General features: G+C 38.7%; 1 long non-coding RNA gene across 1 annotated transcript in view; it reads left to right on the forward strand.

The window, feature by feature from the left end:
• The window catches only part of LOC133649659 (uncharacterized), a 57,682-nt gene that overhangs the window by 18,116 nt on the left and 18,496 nt on the right, over positions 1–21,070 (forward strand). Inside the window, exon 3 of the long non-coding RNA XR_009826109.1 lies at positions 16,923–17,094. This is a non-coding gene — a long non-coding RNA (uncharacterized LOC133649659). The remainder of the gene's footprint in view (positions 1–16,922; positions 17,095–21,070) is intronic.

The raw sequence follows: 21,070 nt of genomic DNA on the forward strand, positions 1-21,070 counted from the left end.
GGATCTGCTATCCCCGTTTAAATAAAAAAAAAAATTTCAGTAGGCCTTTAAAATGGATGGATGGATTATATTGTCATTGCTGCCACAAGTGGTGGAAAAGTGTATTACAACCAAGTACCACTGCGACCTATACGAACCACAGCTGAGATACTGCACTATGGCGCTCACGACCCAACAATAAGCCGTGGCCCTGTGGTTAAGAAAAACTGAAATAAGTTCAATAGAAGGTAAAAATGATGGGGAAAGAGTAAAACTATAAAAAGGGTAAACAAAGGTAAAATAAGGTAAATAGAAGGTAAAAATGAATTAATAAATTATTAATAAATAAAGGGTAAATAAAAGAAAGGCAAAAGAAGGTAAAACATATTACATAGGGTTAAATGCAAATAGAAGGCGAGATAAGGTAAATACAATTGGAGGCAGTTAATTTTAATTTTATTTTTATTTTTTTATTTACCTTTATTTAACCAGGAAAAAAATCCCATTGAGATTAAAAACCTTTTTTTTCAAGGGAGTCCTGGCCAAGACGCAGCAAATTTACCCATAAAATGACATTCACATTACACATTAAAATGACAGGATGGACATCAAGTAAAACAGTTACAGATGACTGAGGCTCCTTCAAATGCTCTGTTTAGATTTAAAAGCATTTATGGATAACAATTCAGTCATCTTCCAGTCTCATTGTAACATGTTCCTAGCACAAGGAGCTGCATGGACAAAAGCTTTTTTCCCAGCTCAGTGCGAGCAAAAGGGACAGAGAGCAATAGCTGATCGTTGGATCTCAGTGCATAGGAGTTTGTACTTCTCTGTGAAATCAATGTACAAATGTAATCGGGTAATAGTCCCAGAAGAGCCTTGTAAATAAAAATGTACCAAAGACACTGTCTCCTAGTGGACAGAGAAGGCCATCCCACCCGAGAGTACAAGTCACAGTGGTGTGTCATGGCTCTACAGTTTGTGATAAACCTCAAAGAAGCATGGTAAACACAGTCCACCATCTGAAGACAGGAATGAGTAGCATTCATATAAATAGCACAGATAAAAATGTGGCAGAGACAAGGCACTTTTTTAACACCAAAAGAAAAACATCTCTTATTACGGAAGTAACACCCCAATTTAAGTTTTAGTTTCTTCACCAGTTGATCAATAAAAGGTTTAAAAGTGAGAGAGTCATCAATTAAAACACCAAGGTATTTATATTTATGCACCACTGCTATGACGTTCCCTTGGACACTACCGGGGGAGTTTGAGGCACCTTCCTATGTTAGGAAAACAGCATAAGTTTTGTCTTGTCAGCTTTGAGAACCAGTTTTAAGTCAATAAGCATACTGTTCAACGGATGATCCAGAGCAATAAATAATTGTATCTTCAGCATAAAAATGCTTATTAGCATAAGATAAATGTTGTTCGAGATCATTGATGTATAAAATAAACAAGAGGGGCCCCAATACAGAGGCACCCCTTTATGAACAGTGACATATTCTGAACAAAGGCCCTCATATTGAATACACAGGGTGCTGTTTTCCAAATAATTTGAAAACCAAGTGACCGTATGTTCGGACAGTCCAAAGAGAAACAGCCTGTGTTTTAAAATAGCGTGGTCTACTGTGTCAAACGCTTTGGAGAGATCAATAAAAAGTGAGGCACAGTACTGTTTTTTTATCAAGCGCTACAATGATGTAATTTACCACCTTCATTGTAGCAGTGATGGTGCTGTGCCGTTTCCTGAAACCTGATTGATATTTACAAATAATTTTATTTGATGAGAGGAACTCTTTCAGCTGATCACGAGTCATACCAAAGACTATAAAAATGGGACCCATTACCTCCCTGCTTGACACTCAGCATCAAGGGTTGGAATTGGGGGTTAAATCACCAAAAATGATTCCCGGGCGCGGCACTGCTGCTGCCCACTGCTCCCCTCACCTCCCAGGGGTTGAACAAGGGGATGGGTCAAATGCAGAGGACACATTTCACCACACCTAGTGTGTGTGTGACAATCATTGGTACTTTAAAGGCCTACTGAAAGCCACTACTACCTACCACGCAGTCTGATAGTTTATATATCAATGATGAAATCTTAACATTGCAACACATGCCAATACGGCCGGGTTAACTTATAAAGTGACATTTTAAAATTCCCGGGAAATATCCGGCTGAAACATCGCGGTATGATGACGTATGCGCGTGACGAAGTCCGAGTAACGGAAGTTATGGTACCCCGTAGAATCCTATACAAAAAGCTCTGTTTTCATTTCATAATTCCACAGTATTCTGGACATCTTTTGCAATTTTTTTAATGAACAATGAAGGCTGCAAAGAAGACAGTTGTAGGTGGGATCAGTGTATTAGCAGCGGACTACAGCAACACAACCAGGAGGACTTTGTTGGAGCGCTAGCCGCGCTAGCCGCGCTAGCCGCGCTAGCCGCGCTAGCCGCGCTAGCCGCGCTAGCCGCTTCACCTTGACTTCCTACGTCTCCGGGCCGCCAAACGCATTGGGTGAAGTCCTTCGTCCTTCTGCCGATTGCTGGAACGCAGGTGAGCACGGGTGTTGATGAGCAAATGAGGGCTGGCTGGCGTAGGTGGAGAGCTAATGTTTTTAGCATAGCTCTGTGCAGTCTGGTTGCTAAGTTAGCTTCAATGGCGTCGTTAGCACAGCATTGTTAACCTTCGCCAGCCTGGAAAGCATTAACCGTGTATTTACATGTCCACGGTTTAATAGTATTGTTGATTTTCTATCTATACTTCCCGTCAGGGGTTTATTTCTTTTGTTTCTATATGCAGTTAAAGCAAGATGCTATCACGTTACCTCGTAGCTAAAGCATTTCGCCGATGTATTGTCGTGGAGATAAAAGACACTGAATGTCCATTTCGCGTTCTCGACTCTCATTTTCAAGAGGATATAGTATCCGAGGTGGTTTAAAATACAAATCTGTGATCTACAATAGAAAAAGGAGAGTGTGGAATCCAATGAGCCAGCTTGTACCTAAGTTACGGTCAGAGCGAAAAAAGATACGTCCATCGCTGCCTCTCAAGTCATTCACTGTAACGTTCCTCATCTACGAATCATTCATCCTCGCTCAAATTAATGGGGTAATCATCACTTTCTCGGTCCGAATCTCTCTCGCTCCATTGTAAACAATGGGGAATTGTGAGGAATACTAGCTCCTGTGACGTCACGCTACTTCCGGTACAGGCAAGGCTTTTTTTTATCAGCGAGCAAAAGTTGCGAACTTTATCGTCGATTTTCTCTACTAAATCCTTTCAGCAAAAATATGGCAATATCGCGAAATGATCAAGTATGACACATAGAATGGATCTGCTATTCCCGTTTAAATAAAAAATAATCATTTCAGTAGGCCTTTAACTTTAACTTAACAAACAAGAGATTCCAGAATTTTTGATAAGACACATAAATTTGATATTGGCCTATAATTAGAAACTGCTGGATTAGATTTCCAAACAGATGGAATGTCTTTGTTTTTAACTGACAGATTTAAAAAAAATGAAAGTTGCTCTGCTATAAAATCAGCTGCCAGCTTTAAAAAATAAGGCTCAATTAAGTCAGATCCGGGGGACTTTCTGTGGTCTAATGTTTTTAGGGCTTTATGCCCTTCAAGACAAGTAAAAGGAGCTAAATTAAAAGGATCTCCAGAAAACACGGGGAAGTCTGCACAAGGATTCCCTAAAGTCGAGGAAGGCAAACGAAGATAAAACAAATTAAACAGGGCTAAAGGCAAATAGAAGATGAAATAAGGTAAATATAAGGTGGAGGCAGTTAAAAAAAAAGCTAAATTGAAGATAAAGAAAGGTTAGTAAAGGCAAAAGAAGGTAAAACAAAGGTAAAATAAGGTAAAACTAGTTAAATAGAAGGTAAAATATGGTATACGGTAAATATAATGTAAATATAAAGGAAAGGAAAGTCAAACAAGGCAAAAGAAGGTAAAACAAGATAAAAGGGGAAAATAAGGAAAATATTAGGTAAATGATAAAAAAGAAAGTAACCATAAGGTAAATAGAAGGTAAAAAAAAGGTGAAAGAAGGTAAAACTAGTTTAAATAGAGGGTAAAAGATGTTCAAAGATAAATAGAATTAAAAAAAAAAAGGTAAAAGAAAGTCAAACAGTAAAATAAGGTAACATAAAAGGTACAAAAAGGCAAAAGAAAGTAAAACAAGATGAATAAAAGGTAAACGACGGTATAAGGAATATATAATGAATCCATTTTGAATCGAAATAAATAAGAATCGTAATTCAGATGTGAATTGATTTATCTGATTTTAAAAGTGAATCCATTGAGAGCACTAATGTTAATGTATTTCAGTCTATTGATTTATTGCGTATCTCGTAGGGGGCTATATAAATCCAAAGCTTTATCATAATTTTACATATTTTTTTTAAATTTGAATATATATTCATATTTTAGGATTATATTTTAATAATAGTACTAATTATATAATTATTTGAATCCATCCATCCATCCATCCATTTTCTACCGCTTATTCCCTTTGGGGTCGCGGGGGGCGCTGGAGCCTATCTCAGCTACAATCGGGCGGAAGGCGGGGTACACCCTGGACAAGTCGCCACCTCATCGCAGAGCCAACACAGATAGACAGACAACATTCACACTCACATTTACACATTAGGGTCAATTTAGTGTTGCCAATCAACCTATCCCCAGGTGCATGTCTTTGGAGGTGGGAGGAAGCCGGAGTACCCGGAGGGAATTGGCCGGGATTGAACTCACGACTACTCAGGACCTTCGTATTGTGAGGCAGACGCACTAACCCCTCTGCCACCGTGCTGCCCCAATTATTTGAATCATTATTTTTAAATAAAACAATGATAATAGGATTAAGTGTTAACGGCAAAGTCATCCCTATATAGACTTAATATGAAGAGGCTCGCCTGCCAGGCGTACACGCAATAAATTATTTGCTTGTTCATTGTAGAGACGCTAATTTCTTTTTTTTTACATTTTTATTTTAATTTCATTTGACATTTATTTAATGGTATTTTACAGTGGCTTACTTTATTTTACGCTTGTATGATAAACTGTTACCTAAAGATAAGATAAGGCATACATCATTGGGGAAGTTAAGGTGATAAAGGTTCCATGTTTGTGACATGTTTGTGACATGTATGAACAGTATTTCCTGTGGGAAACATTTTTGTTAGTTTGCATACACGCTGTGCACTAAATGCATCTAACAATACAATCATGTTAAACACTTCATTTTAATTTTCAGAGGGTTTGCATGCAAACACTGACTAATTAGCATTTAAAGGCACGTCACAACATAACCACAGGAGCCTGTGCTGTGCACAACCTTGACGACTTGGCAGTTTTTAGAAGAAAGCAACTCCGTTGAGAACAGTTCGACTCTTTGAGGTATTTTGAGTAACTGGGACACTAGTTGAAGTTTTTATTTAGATACCCTCCGACACGCTCATTAGGTTACACTCGTGTCTATTTGTATTGCGAGCTGTACAGTATATCTGCAGAGAAGTGTTCTTTTTAAACTATCTTTATATAGTTGTGGTGCTCATACTGAAAGCTCTTTATAGTATTTGAGGTTATCTAATTCAGGGGTACTGTTAGAATTTCTGATCCAGCTCTTGTATTAGACACTCGACTTGAGTCATACAACAAACAGCCCGACAAGCTTTCAGTGCCAGTAATTGCAATAATGGGCTGGTCTCAGATCAGTGCATGCACAGTACAAATTGCTCGTTAATGTCCTTTATGTGCATCTACTATGTTAGTCAGAGTCCTGAAGGCGTGACAGATTAGAGATTAATTACTCCCTTGCCCTTCAATCCCAACAAAACGGAAATATGCTCGTCATAGCTCCTTTATGTGCCAGGGGTGTTTTTAAGGACATTCTGCAAAAAACTAGGGCCATCCATTCATCCATTTTCTACCGCTTGTCCCACTCCATATTTATTTTTTAAGAAAAAACTTTCTGCTTCTCAAGATCTAATTTACTTATTTAATTTTAATCAATTAAACAATGAAATAAAATGACGTTTAAAAATATTTATATATATCTATATATCTATATCTATATCTATATATATATATATATATATATATATATATATATATATATATATATATATATATATATATATATATATATATATAGATATAGATATAGATATATATATATATATATATATATATATATACACACTACCGTTCAAAAGTTTGGGGTCACATTGAAATGTCCTTATTTTTGAAGGAAAAGCACTGTACTTTTCAATGAAGATAACTTTAAACTAGTCTTAACTTTAAAGAAATACACTCTATACATTGCTAATGTGGTAAATGACTATTTTAGCTGCAAATGTCTGGTTTTTGGTGCAATATCTACATAGGTGTATAGAGGCCCATTTCCTGCAACTATCACTCCAGTGTTCTAATGGTACAATGTGTTTGCTCATATGCTCAGAAGGCTAATTGATGATTCGAAAACCCTTGTGCAATCATGTTCAGACATCTGAAAACAGTTTAGCTCGTTACAGAAGCTACAAAACTGACCTTCCTTTGAGCAGATTGAGTTTCTGGAGCATCACATTTGTGGGGTCAATTAAACGCTCAAAATGGCCAGAAAAAGAGAACTTTCATCTGAAACTCGACAGTCTATTCTTGTTCTTAGAAATGAAGGCTATTCCACAAAATTGTTTGGGTGACCCCAAACTTTTGAACGGTAGTGTGTATATATATATATATATATATATATATATATATATATATATATATATATATATATATATATATATATATATATATATATATATATATATATATATATATATGTATATATATATATATATATATATATATATGCATACATACGTGTGTGTGTGTGTGTGTGTGTGTATATACATATGTACAGTACAGGCCAAAGGTTTGGACACACCTTCTCATTCAATGCGTTTTTCTTTATTTTCATGACTATTTACATTGTAGATTGTCATTGAAGGCATCAAAACTATGAATGACACATGTGGAGTTATGTACTTGACAAAAAAGGTGAAATAACTGAAAACATGTTTTATATTCTGGTTTCTTCAAAATAGCCACCCTTTGCTCTGATTACTGTTTCGCACACCCTTGGAATTCTCTCAATGAGCTTCAAGAGGTAGTCACCTGAAATGGTTTTCACTTCACAGGTGTGCTTGAAGCTCATCAAGAGAATGCCAAGAGTGTGCGAAAAAGTAATCAGAGCAAAGGGTGGCTATTTTGAAGAAACTAGAATATAAAACATGTTTTCAGTTATTTCACCTTTTATTGTTAAGTACATAACTCCACATGTGTTCATTCATAGTTTTGATGCCTTCAGTGACAATCTACAATGTAAATAGTCATGAAAATAAAGAAAACACATTGAATGAGGAGAAGTTGTGTCCAAACTTTTGGCCTGTACTGTAAATGTGTGTGTGCGTGTGTGTGTGTGTGTGTGTATAATAATGTATATTTATTAGGGCTGTGAATCTTTGGGTGTCGCTTGATTCGATTCAATATCGATTCTTGGGGTCACGATTCGATTCAAAATCGATTTTTTTTTTTCAATTCAACACAATTCTCGATTCAAAAACGATTTTTTCCTGATTCAAAAGGATTCTCTATTCATTCAATACATAGGATTTCAGCAGGATCTACCCCAGTCTGCTGTCATGCAAGCAGAGTAGTAGATTTTTGTAAAAAGCTTTTATAATTGTAAAGGACAATGTTTTATCAACTGATTGCAATTTTGTAAATTTGTTTTAACTATTAAATGAACCAAAAATATGACTTATTTTATCTATTGAAAATATTGGACACAGTGTGTTGTCAAGCTTATGAGATGCGATGCAAGTGTAAGCCACTGTGACACTATAGTTCTTTTTTTTTAATTTTTATAAATGTCTAATGATAATGTCAATGAGGGATTTTTAATCACTGCTATGTTGAAATTGTAACTAATATTGATACTGTTGTTGATGATAATCATTTTTGTTTCACTACTTTTGGTTTGTTCTGTGTCGTGTTTGTGTCTCCTCCCAATTGCTCTGTTTATTGCAGTTCTGAGTGTTGCTGGGTTGGGTTTGGTTTTGGAATTGGATTGCATTGTTATGGTATTGCTGTGTATTGTTTTGTTGGATTGATTAATAAAAAAAAAAAAAAAAAAGATTTAAAAAAATGAGAATCGATTCTGAATCGCACAACGTGAGAATCGCGATTTGAATTCGAATCGATTTTTTCCCACACCCCTAATTTATATGTATATATATACAGTATATGTATATATATACAGTATATGTATATATATACATATATATATATTTTTTTTTATCCGTCCTGTCCAGCCACTCAGGCAAATCATATTATTGATGTAGATGCCCATATCTGCTGTATAGATTTACTTTAGAAAAGAGAAGTGTTGGATACTTCTTTAGTTTTCTTATTTGTATTTGATTTTATTAAATATTTGGGTAGCATTTTATCAAACAAAACCAATTTTCTTTTTGGTAATATACAAATGTATCTCAGCTGTTTATCATAGAACTGGAACCCAATTTTTCTAAAAAAAATATTGATTTTGAATCGAAAATCGTTTTGTATCAAGAATCGATTCTCAATCGAATCATGACCATAATAATCGAATCAAATTGGGTGGTGCCCAAAGATTCACAGCCCTATTACTTATATAATTTTTTTTTTTAGACGCAACTGTAGTATGCGCACAATTGCAGGTAAAAAAGGTTAAAAAAAAGGTGAATTTGACAAACTCCCTGTAGATTCATCGTGAAAAAAGTTAGTATCTTCAGCGATGGTAAAGGGCTTTTCGTCCAGCACCATCATTCCCACGATGACATCACAGATGGCTTTAGCCCTCGGGTCGTCTCTGGCAAACGTTTTGCACATTTCAAACGGCGCAGTGATAGAAACTGCCTGGCTTTAGGGCAGCTTCTTTAGCAGCGCAGGGTATTCCTATGATTTCAAATCACATTGGTAGCGATTATGGAAGGCTACCCTTCACAATTTTCGGTACTTTTGTGTGTGTTAGTACATATCAATTGTTTTTGATAGTAAAATCTCGTATTTTACTGCCACATTTAAAAATGAGCTGATTACGATAACTGATGTCCAGTTGTTGTATCTCGTTTTATCATAATATCTGTGAGTGGAGCGCTTGGGCGAGTCAGTTCAGTCTTTGCTGTCTAGTCTTTTGTTGTGCACTAAAAAGTGTTAATACTCAAAGTATTGTACTTATTACGCACCAGCTGTTTTAGCCAATGGCATCTTAGTTGTAGTTTTCATTAACAAATTTGGAGGTGTTAAAATCGCCATGTAAATCGCTAATGCTAATCAGTAGCATGTCAGTAGCAAAACAAACGTATATTAGCATTAAGCTAGAGCATTTTGGAAAAGTGGAGCTTTACTTTACTTACATTTGAATGTTTTTTGAGTCACTTTCTTTGTTGGGATTGAAAATTGGTGGGGGAAATAATCGATTTTTACATGCATCGCAATTCGGACATGAACAATTATAAAATCGATTAGTAAACGTCAATAATTGATAATCGATACATTCATTGTAAATAAAGTAATGCAGATAGTTTTAAAATTTGTCTGACTGCAGCGAGCCACCTCACCGAGTTCTAGTTTTGCACACACTTTCATTATTTAGTAAAACAAGAAAAACATACATGCTTTGTACGCTGGAATACTAACTGAAACTGTTTTTCCAGCTAAGAAGAGGACATTAGCAAGCAGATTAATAAGTCAGGAGAGCCTTTCAGCCATAGATATGAATGAGTAGATATACCACATGTTCTGCCTCAGTTATTAAGATTACTTTATTCAGTGTGTGTTATTTCCAAGTCATTTCAGTTGGTTCTGTTAAGTGAGCTGTACCTTTAAGAAACCCGCAGATAGGTCACGTGTTTAGACTCCGGAAAGATTTCAGACAGGTGCGCACAACTCCGCTTCACTCCTCGTGTTTCTCAGCAAACAACTATCACATCTTATGCTGTTCGTGGCATCGTTGGTATGTACCTATATTTAATGTTTACAGTACACAATGAGTCATATTTAGCTGTGAAATGTGTGTGTTTTATGATGTTAGACGATCTCTGATTGCATTACCTGTTCATGTCGGCTAACTTTCATTTGTTGTCATCTGCCGCCATCTAGTGGACGTTTGTTGTACTGTCACTTAAGACAATTTAAACAGTAGAAATTCACTGGAATTAGTAATTATAACAGCACATACAGTGGTGTGTGACAAAGTTAAACTTAGATTTAATTCGAATAGAATACTTGATAATCTGTGGTCTGTGATATGACATTATTAAGTTCATTTAATTCATGCATTTACATTTACAATGTATGTGTCTTACAGTTTTACCCTTTCAATTATCAATAAACCTGGCCTCCATCAGTCAACCTGGTGTTCAGAGTTTTGATGAGCGGAAGGTGTTGAACTTACTGCCTTCGTGTACAAGTGTGCTTAAGGAAGGCAGGATAGTAAAACAACGACTTCATCGCATAAGATAACACAGTTTCACGGTGAAAATACATCATGGATTCAAAGGAGCCGTCGCTGAAGTCTAGATCCTACACATCACGCTCCACAAAATCATCTGCAGGGAATGCTGCGGCTTTAGCCCGTGCCAACGCAGAGGCAGCAAAAGCACGACTGAACTTTGCAGAAAAAGATATGATCCTAGCAATGGAAAAAGCCCAATTAGAAGCACGAATGATGAAACTGTCCCTAGAAAGAGATGCAGCTGTAGCTGAAGCAAAGGCTGAGGCCCTAGAAGCAGCGGTAAGCATGGATGGCAGTGTGCGAAGTAGCAGGAAGCTCCCACTTCAAGAGATTCCCTGTGACCCTCTAGAGCGGACCAAAGAATATGTCACTGAACAGTCAAAAGAACATTCGTCTGTAGCATTGGAAGAATACGCTCAGGATGGTACTCGTGAGCGAGGCACACAATCCAACGCCCCTCTTCACCCCTTCATCCAGGACAGTGTTGGTCAGCTACACACACATTCAACCCCGGTACTGCATCCACATCCTCATTTTCCTTCTCAAAATGAAAGCAGCCATCTATGTTTAGACCCAGCACCAAGAAACTATCACCATGCTCTCCAGTCCATAGCAGTAGAGGCCAGCTGCTTCCAACATCACACAAACAGCAGCAAGCAGAGTAACTGTAAATCATCCACAACCCTCTATGACCACGCCCCTACCCTTCAAGAATACTCAAGGTTATCATAACCCACAGGGATCAAGTAACAATGGTTTTCAGTATCCCGCCATGTCCAGTAACACTCCTCTAAATGCTCATCATGACAGTTCAGGTATGAATGATGTTATCAGATATTTCGCTTGACGTGAACTGGTTACTACATGTATGACCCAATTCAACGACCAGCCGCAGAGTTACAGCGCTTGGCAACAGTCCTTTCAAAACGCAGTAAGAGGACTTCATCTAACATGCAGCGAGGAAATGGATTTGCTGGTCAAGTGGCTGGGGAAAGAGTCAGGAGAACATGCAAAACGTATTCGAGCTGTCAACACTAGCCAACCTCACAGAGGACTTCAGATGATATGGGACAGACTGGACGCATGCTACGGAGCCCTTGAAGTAGTCGAAGAAGCACTCTTCCTTTTTTTTTTCTTTTTTTTTTTTTTTCCAACGCATCAGCAACTTTCCCAAAATCACCTACAAAGACTATGCAAAACTTCATGAGCTCAGTGACCTTCTTATGGAACTGCAGGCGGCCAAGACAGATGGAACTCTTCCCGGCCTTCACTACCTCGACACAGCCAGAGGAATAAGTCCTCTTGTCCAGAAGTTGCCCTTTAGTCTGCAAGAGAAATGGCTGTCTGTTGGGTCCGATTACAAAGAACGTTGTCGAGTCTCATTCCCTCCCTTTGAAGTATTTGTGGACTTTATTTTCCATCAGGCTAAAATCAGAAATGACCCTAGTTTCAACTTTGCTGTTCAAGCTGACATTGCAATGACAGACAAGACCTTTAGAACAACCAAACCAAAAGAAATATCAGTCCACAAGATGGACGTCTCTTCTACAGAACACAGTGATGAAGCTGAGAACCCCGAACGTCACTGCCCAATTCATAATAAACCCCACCTTCTGAGGAAATGTCGAGCTTTCCGAGATAAACCCATAGAAGAAAGGAAAGCATTCCTCAGAGAACACAATATCTGCTTTAAATGTTGCACATCTTCAAAACACATGGCTAGAGACTGCAAGTATACGGCCACATGCACTGAATGTGGGAGTGAAAAACATAACTCTGCTCTTCATCCAGGACCAGCGCCACAGACAGAGGAGCCATACCCCTATTCAAAGCATTGCGGGGAGCCAACATCTTCAGAAGTTGCCAGCAGCTGCACTACAGTCTGTGGTGGTGATCAAACCAACAGATCATGCTCTAAAATCTGTTTAGTTAAAATCTACCCCGTCAACCGTCAAGAGAAGGCAATAAAGGTCTACACTATCATTGACGAACACAGCAACAGATCCTTGGCCCGGTCTGAGTTCTTCGACACCTTCAAAGTCCAAGGATGCCGCTCTCCATACTCTCTCCGAACCTGTTCGGGAGTAACAGAAACAATGGGGAGAAGAGCTACAGGTTACCAGGTTGAATCCATGGACGGGAAAGTCAGTCTTCCTCTACCAAGTCTGGTTGAATGCAACAACATCCCTAACAACAGATCAGAGATCCCAACTCCTGATGCTGCATCTAATCACCCCCACCTGAAGTCTATTGCTCAATTCATCCCAGAGCTCGAACAGAGTGCACCCATTCTGCTTCTCCTAGGGCGAGACATTATCGCAGCCCACAAAGTTCGCAAACAGTTGAACAGCCCCCGAGATGCTCCTTATGCACAGAAACTCGACCTGGGGTGGGTGATAGTTGGTAATGTCTGCTTGGGAGGTGTGCACAAGCCAGACAGTGTAAATGCGTTCTATACCCAGACCGCAGAATGGAAAAGCCCCTCCATCTTTCAACCATGCCCAAACATCCTGCAGGTGAAAGAAGAGGTGCAGTCAGTTTCAGTACAAAGACTATCCTAAGATACAGACAACAGGGATTCTTACAGAAGCGGAGGAGTTGGGCTCCACAGTGTTTCAACAGACAAGGGATGATGACAAAGTTGCTCCATCAATTGAGGACATTTTTTTCTTGAAAATCATGAGAGACAACTTAAAGAAAGATAAAAACAACAGCTGGGTAGCTCCGCTGCCTTTCAAGTCACTGAGGCGTCGTCTCCCCAATAACAAACTACGAGGCCCCCAGTAGACACAGAAGATGGCCGACCTTCCGGAAGATCGCCTCTCTACTGAACCTCCATTCACAAATGTTGGCTTGGATGTTTTCGGACCGTGGGCTGTGTCTTTACGACGTACAAGAGATGGCTTCGCTCAGAGTAAACGGTGGGCAGTGTTATGGTCCTTCGAGCCGGAAGCTTCACGACTCACTCACGAAGCACTCACTACACTGATGGCAGAGGTTGCTGCAATCATTAATGCCAGACCTCTGATCCCAGTGTCTACTGACCCGGACGACCCCCTCATCCTTACTCCAGCGACCCGCCTCACCCAAAAAGCGAGTCTTCCTTCTGCCCCAGTCGGTGATTGGATCAAAGACCTTCACAAGTCCCAGTGGCGCCAAGTCCAACATCTTGCCCAAACTTTCTGGAATAGACGGAAGAAACAATACCTTGCATCCCTTCAACCACGGAGAAAGTGGACGGCCTCCACCCCAGACCTTCAGCTTGGGAGTATTGTCCTTCTCAAAGACAACCAGCTTGCAAGAAACGAGTGGCCTCTGGGCTTGATTACTCAAGTCTTTCCAAGAAAAGACGGTAAGGTGCGGCAAGTGGAGATCAAGGTCTACAAGAAAGACGGGACTAAACTCTTCCTGCGTCCCATTTCTGAGACAGTCCTCCTTCTTGCTCCTGATTAGGAACAATAAGAGCTGTATGGACATTTAGGTGATGACATTTGATAATGCCAGGCGGGGAGTGTTCTGCCTCAGTTATTAAGATTACTTTATTCAGTGTGTGTTATTTCCAAGTCATTTCAGTTGGTTCTGTTAAGTGAGCTGTACCTTTAAGAAACCCGCAGATAGGTCACGTGTTGAGACCCCGGAAAGATTTCAGACAGGTGCGCACAACTCCGCTTCACTCCTCGTGTTTCTCAGCAAACAACTATCACATCTTATGCTGTTCGTGGCATCGTTGGTATGTACCTATATTTAATGTTTGCAGTACACAATGAGTCATATTTAGCTGTGAAATGTGTGTGTTTTATGATGTTAGACGATCTCTGATTGCATTACCTGTTCATGTCGGCTAACTTTCATTTGTTGTCATCTGCCGCCATCTAGTGGACGTTTGTTGTACTGTCACTTAAGACAATTTAAACAGTAGAAAGTCACTGGAATTAGTAATTATAACAGCACATACAGTGGTGTGTGACAAAGTTAAACTTAGATTTAATTCGAATAGAATACTTGATAATCTGTGGTCTGTGATATGACATTAAGTTCATTTAATTCATGCATTTACATTTACAATGTATGTGTCTTACAGTTTTACCCTTTTAATTATCAATAAACCTGGCCTCCATCAGTCAACCTGGTGTTCAGAGTTTCGATGAGCGGAAGGTGTTGAACTTACTGCCTTCGTGTACAAGTGTGCTTAAGGAAGGCAGGATACCACACGTCTTCGAGCCGCAAGAGTATGGCAACTGGCGACACAGTGTCTGAACATTCTGTGGTTTTAGGAGGCAAGAAAATTAAATCAAAGATGCCTTCTCGCCAAGTATGGACCTTTTTTTTTTTTCACACAGCAGGCAGTTACAGTTCTCAGGTATTTGGTCTTCCATGTCATATATCTATGCTGTGCGCATTAATATCCAAAAACGGGATACGCAATAGCCAAAGGAGGAGCCTTTTATACATATTATTAATAATTTAATACAATACATTTATAATATATAATAATATACAATATATGAACAACATAAAATACAATACATTTATAATATATAATAACAAAATACAATATATTAGCAATATACAATATAATAATTAAAAAGGGCTGTTTGCAACATTTCCCAGATGCCTCGAGGGCACCAACTTTCCAATGTATTTTACACAGTATATCCCACCCTCTTAGGGCTTCTCGTACGTAATGACGTAATTACTTGCATACCTAACCCATGCACGCGCATCAGCTTTGAGTGCTCTTAGCTAAAAATAGCAATTTAGATTGCTAGCGTTAGCTGTCATTTAATGTATATTCTATCATAACAACAACATGACTGCAAATTAGAGATGTCCGATAATAGCTTTTTTGCCGATATCCGATATTCCGATATTGTCCAACTCTTAATTACCGATTCCGATATCAACCTATACCGATATATACAGTCGTGGAATTAACACATTGTTATGCCTAATTTTGTTGTGATGTCCTGCTGGATGCATTAAACAATGTAACAAGGTTTTCCAGAGTAAATCAACTCAAGTTATGGAAAAAAATGCCAACATGGCACTGCCATATTTATTATTGAAGTCACAAAGTGCATTATTTTTTTTAACATGCCTCAAAACAGCAGCTTGGAATTTGAGACATGCTCTCCCTGAGAGAGCATGAGAAGGTTGAGGTGGGCGGGGTTGAGGTGGGGAAGGGGGCAGCGGAGGCTGTATATTGTAGCATCCCGGAAGAGTTAGTGCTGCAAGGGGTTCTGGGTATTTGTTCTGTTGTGTTTATGTTGTGTTACGGTGCGGATGTTCTCCCGAAATGTGTTTGTCATTCCTGTTTGGTGTGGGTTCACAGCATATTTGTAACAGTGTTAAAGTTGTTTATACGGCCACTCTGTGTGACCTGTATGGCTGTTGACCAAGTATGCCTGGCATTCACTTGTGTGTGTGAAAAGCTGTAGATATTATGTGACTGGGCTGGCACGCAAAGGAAGTGCCTTTAAGGTTTATTGGCGCTCTGTACTTCTTGCTACGTCCGTGTACACAGCGGCGTTTTAAAAAGTCATACATTTTACTTTTTGAAACCGATACCGATAATTTTGAAACCGATAATTTCCGATAGTACATTTTAAAGCATTTATCGGCCGATAATATCGGCAGTCCGATATTATCTGGCATCCCTAGTAAACCCCAATAATTTCATTCGGGCCAGTAAAAATTTTTACTTCATAAACTTTGTAATTGTGAAAAATATAGTAAGTTGTCAAACAAATGTGTTCTGTTTACATTACATAAGCTAGCCGATGGCGTTCTTGTTATATTTTTTTTACTTTGAGAAATGTTACTGTGCGGAAGTTGTAAACAGCACATTTTAAAGATGCATAAATAATGGATTTATAATGAATCATAGCCCATGAATTGTAATTGTAATCGAATTGTGAAGGTTCCCAAAGATTCCCACCTTAAAAAGAAAACAAAAACCCTGTAAATTTTACAGTAAATTCTGGCACCTGGCAATGAATTACCAGTTTAATTCCTGCAAAATCTACAGATTTATTTTAAATTTTTTACAGTGTGCGTAAAAAAATAAAATAAAATGCAGAGGCAATTGTGCGATATTATGAAGCAAATCCTTTTTTAATTTATATTTAAAATTGTATATTACTCAGTGCAGCCATTACTGCGTGGCCCTCAAAGAAAATGAGTTGTCACCCCAGCTATCGGCTGCAGCTGAGCGACACTTTCTTCATTCCCGACTGCACTTAGATGCGCTGCAGGCTGAAATGTCAACACGTATCCGTTTGTCCTTGTAGCGTAAGCCTCTGGAATGTAGCCTCACTCAGTGAAAATGAGTGATGTTGCAAAGCACTGCATCGTCTAATCTGACGTCTTTTTCTTGCAGGTGTCAATATTGCAACGTACACTTGCAGGGGCGAGGCACTTTCACCAAAGCAACTGACGCTTCCCCCGACAGAGCTGCATCAAAAGAGAGGATGGATCTCAGCACGGCAGGAGCACACTCACACTCATACGCACACAGCGCAGGAGGAAACAGGAAGCAGTGAGAAAAGACGGTAAAGAAATGGCTTCTTTGCACCGAACATAAAGATGTGCTGTTTCTTCCTCTTCTCCTTGCAATCGTGCCCTTCAAGTCAGGCACGCTCAGTCGGGGCAAATCGCACCAGCTGCTGGGCCTCAACGCCCGCGCCTCTGTGCTGGCTGACTGGTATAGCGAGGCAGCGCTCGTCACCAGGGACATCATTAGGCTTCAATCGGCAGAAACTGGAGTACAATGCAAGAGAGGGGAAATTAGAATGGAGTCCGCTATGGTCTCATTTCAAAAAGAGGCTCCCTTTCTCCGTATGTGTGCTGTCTTTTTGCACTCATATTCAACACAGCGAATACTGGTGGCCAAAAAGACATAGATAGTGGAATACTGTACATAAGCATATACCGGTACCTCTAACTAGAGATGTCCGATAATGGCTTTTTTGCCGATATCCGATATTTCGATATTGTCCAACTCGTAATTACCGATTCCGATATCAACCGATACCGATATACAGTATACAGTTGTGGAATTTACACATTATTATGCCTAATTTTGTTGTGATGCCCCGCTGGATGCATTAAACTAGGGGTGTCCAAAGTGCGGCCCGGGTGCCATTTGCGGCCCGCAGGTCATTTTTTAACAGCCCCACGGCACATTTTAAAAATACGATTGAAAAAAATTAAAAACATAAAAAGTGGTATATAAGAGAGTAACAGGTGAAATGTAACAGGAAAATGTTGCAATGTTTACTCTAATAACACAAACCTGCCATGCAAGCTGTTTCTTTGTTTAAAAAACAATAATGAATCAAAATCAATGTCATTATGAATTATTGACCTATTCAAGGCTCCAATTAAGTCACATTAAATATTCCACTTTGAGGTATTTTTTGGGGAAAATGTTGCATATTTTGTGTTTGCCATATAAAAAACTGAGCTGATTTTTTTTAAATAAGGGCCTAAAACTAACAAACAAAAAACATAAACAACAATAAAACTTATAATTGACGGATATATCTGAAGTGGATCTCGGGATTATTGTGTTAAAAGTAAACAGTAAAAAAAATTTAGAATTGATTTTTTAACACTTTAATGAGTAGGACCCTTTTGAATACCCAATAATTTTAGTGTGGTTTGTTTTTAAGTGTCATTGCTCAAAAAATAATAATGAATTAAAATCAATGGTGTTATGAGTTATTGACCTTTTTAAGCCTCCAATTATTATATAATCTCAAATATTCCACTTAGTGGAGGCCTAAATGTATATTTTTTATGCATATATTCAATTGGTTTTTAAAATAAAATATATCAAAATGGCCCTCGCTTGCTTTGATATTTTAGTGCGGTGCCCTCAGTGGAAAAAGTTTGGACACCCCTGCATTAAACAATGTAATAAGGTTTTCCAAAATAAGAGAACAACTTCAATTCAAGTTATGGAAAAAAATGCCACCATGGCACTGCCATATTTATTATTGAAGTCACAAAGTGCATAATTTTTTTAACATGCCTCAAAACAGCAGCTTGGAATTTGGGACATTCTCTCACTGAGATAATCCTGATACCCACTACAACTATGGGAAATACTATACTTTGACTTTCACAAAGTGCATTATTTTTTATTTGTTTTAAACATTCCTCAAAACAACAGCTACAAAAAAAATGAAGACACACAGCTTCTGTCCAGAGTATACTAGAGTAATAAAGTACCGTATTTTTCGGACCATAAGTCGCAGTTTTTTCTATAGTTTGGCCGGGGGTGCGACTTATGCTCAGGAGCGACTTATGTGTGAAATTATTAACACATTACCGTAAAATATCAATTAATATTATTTAGCTCATTCATGTAAGAGACTAGACGTATAAGATTTCATGGGATTTAGTGATTAGGAGTGACAGATTGTTTGGTAAACGTATAGCATGTTCTATATGTTATAGTTATTTGAATGACTCTTACCATAATATGTTACGTTAACATACCAGGCACGTTCTCAGTTGGTTATTTATGCCTCATATAACGTACACTTATTCAGCCTGTTGTTCACTATTCTTTATTTATTTTAAATTGCCTTTCAAATGTCTATTCTTGGTGTTGGGTTTTTTCAAATAAATTTCCCCCCCAAATTACTTCTTTATTATGCATTTTCGGCCGGTGCGACTTATACTCCGGAGCGACTTATAGTCCGAAAAATACGGTAAAAAATAACATAGTCCTCCTTTAGTGCAAGCCTGCCTGGTATACTGTATAACAGGAAATTATAAACTGGGCTCAATCCGCCCTGCTCTAACGTATTTGTATGAGTAACACAAATGTGCTGCAAGCTAGTGGTGAGTGCTTGAAGTGGCCCACCAGTCAGCCAGAGCTTCTGAAATGCTGCGTTGAGACAGGGCACCTCCGTTCACTGCAAGCTGCAAAGTGTGCGCCATGCAGGGCAGACTAGCCACACCAAACTCCATCGTAGCTTTTGCCATATTGCGTGCGTTGTCCCTGACCACAACGTGGGCTTTCGCCCTGGGGTGTTTTTTGTTGTATTTTTGTTTTTTCTCGGCGGAGTCTTTAAAGGCCTACTGAAATGAATTTTTTTTATTTAAACGGGGATAGCAGATCTATTCTATGTGTCATACTTGATCATTTCGCGATATTGCCATATTTTTGCTGAAAGGATTTAGTATAGAACAACGACGATAAAGATTGCAACTTTTGGTATCTGATAAAAAAAAAGGCTTGCCCCTACCGGAAGTAGCGTGACGTAGTCAATTGAACATATACGCAAAGTTCCCTATTGTTTACAATGATGGCCGCATGAAGTGAGAGAGATTCGGACCGAGAAAGCGACAATTTCCCCATTAATTTGAGCGAGGATGAAAGATTTGTGGATGAGTAAAGTGCAAGTGAAGGACTAGTGGGGAGTTGAAGCTATTCAGATAGGGAAGATGCTGTGAGAGCCGGGGGTGACCTGATATTCAGCTGGGAATGACTACAACAGTAAATAAACACAAGACATATATATACTCTATTAGCCACAACACAACCAGGCTTGTATTTAATATGCCACAAATTAATCCTGCATAAAAACACCTACGTGTTTGTTATGCTAGCTCCTAGCTCCTCTGCTAGCTCCTAGCTTCATAGAACACGCCAATACAATTCAAACACCTGATCAACACACACAATCACTCAGCCCAAAAGACCGTTCACCTAACCCAAGGTTCATAAAGCTTATATATTTTTAAAAAGTTACGTACGTGACGCGCACATACGGTCAAGCTATCAAATGTTTAGCAGCCAAGGCTGCATACTCACGGTACCTGATATTCAGCTGGGAATGACTACAACAGTAAATAAACACAAGACATATATATACTCTATTAGCCACAACACAACCAGGCTTATATTTAATATGCCACAAATTAATCCTGCATAAAAACACATACATGTTTGTTATGCTAGCTCCTAGCTCCTATGCTAGCTCCTAGCTCCATAGAACACGCCAATACAATTCAAACACCTGATCAACACACACAATCACTCAGCCCAAAAGACCGTTCACCTAACCCAAGGTTCATAAAGCTCATATATTTTTAAAAAGTTACGTACGTGACGCGCACGTACGGTCAAGCTATCAAATGTTTAGCAGCCAAGGCTGCATACTCACGGTACCTGGTATTCAGCTGGGAATGACTAAAACAGTAAATAAACACAAGACATATATTTACTCTATTAGCCACAACACAACCAGGCTTATATTTAATATGACACAAATTAATCCTGCATAAAAACACCTACGTCTTTGTTATGCTAACTCCTAGCTCCTATGCTAGCTCCTAGCTCCATAGAACACGCCAATACAATTCAAACACCTGATCAACACACACAATCACTCAGCCCAAAAGACCGTTCACCTAACCCAAGGTTCATAAAGCTTATATATTTTTAAAAAGTTACGTACATACGCAAAAAAAGTTGCGCACATACGGTCAAGCGATCAAATGTTTAGAAGC

Source organism: Entelurus aequoreus, linkage group LG05 (assembly GCF_033978785.1).
Source record: "Entelurus aequoreus isolate RoL-2023_Sb linkage group LG05, RoL_Eaeq_v1.1, whole genome shotgun sequence".
NCBI lineage: Eukaryota > Metazoa > Chordata > Actinopteri > Syngnathiformes > Syngnathidae > Entelurus > Entelurus aequoreus.